Here is a 971-nt window from a genome sequence, read left to right on the forward strand (position 1 = left end):
GTTGTCTGTCCCCCAGGGAGGAGGTCACATATAGTTCCTTGTAAGCGGCCATCTAGCTCAGAAGCAACAAAGCCCACATAGAACTCTTACTATCATTCCTGACAAGGGACAAGGAGTTAGAAACCCTCAGCTCCTTGGATTGAGAATTTAATATCTTCAAGAAATCGACTCAAATGTCTGGGATCTAGGATTTAATATATCCAAGAAATATACTCAAGCATCTGTCAAAGTAGAAACTACCATGACGATTGTATATAATAGGTACTAGAGATTGAGAAAAAAATGTGTCTATCCACTAACTAGCAGATATTAACTTGGGGGAAAAAGAAGGCAAACAACAAAAGCAAAAAACATCCACGTAGAAAAAGAGAAATTGTGACATAATGAGAGTACAACAAAAATGGGATAAATGTGACTGAATTCTAATGGGCTGTGTCATCCCCACGTCTATGTTTCCCATACTATGCTACCTCCCTGACGCCTCCAGTTATAGGGCTATGGTTCTTTCCCAGGAACTTGACTTTATAGATCATACCATTGTAGCTCATTATTCTCAAGGTGGCCCACTTAGAATTCTTGCTATCCACATGCAAGACCCAGGTTCTATTCCAGGCAAGAGCATCCATCAACAGCCACCACTCAGTCTTCACTGGAGCCTTGTCTGCTTCTGTGATGCTGAACACATTTCAATGGAGTTTGCAGACAAGGGAGAATAGAAAGAAAGACCTGGTGGTTGGCAGCTGAAATCAGACAATGAAGACCCCAGGGATTATAATAGTCCAGCCTGAAGCTAATGTTGGACTATGTATTAGTCTAGGTACTTTGGAGAAACAAATCCACAGCAACTCACGTATAAGAGAGAGTTTTATGTAAAGCAAAGGTGCATCACGAAAACATCCCAACCCAATGCTGCCCAAGCCCACAAGTCCAACATTAACCCATACCCAACACCAGTCCACAAAGTCCTTCAC

The sequence above is a fragment of the Echinops telfairi genome, unplaced genomic scaffold, assembly GCF_000313985.2.
Source record: "Echinops telfairi isolate 266 unplaced genomic scaffold, ASM31398v2 ScPeMD7_2010;HRSCAF=2546, whole genome shotgun sequence".
Lineage (NCBI taxonomy): Eukaryota > Metazoa > Chordata > Mammalia > Afrosoricida > Tenrecidae > Echinops > Echinops telfairi.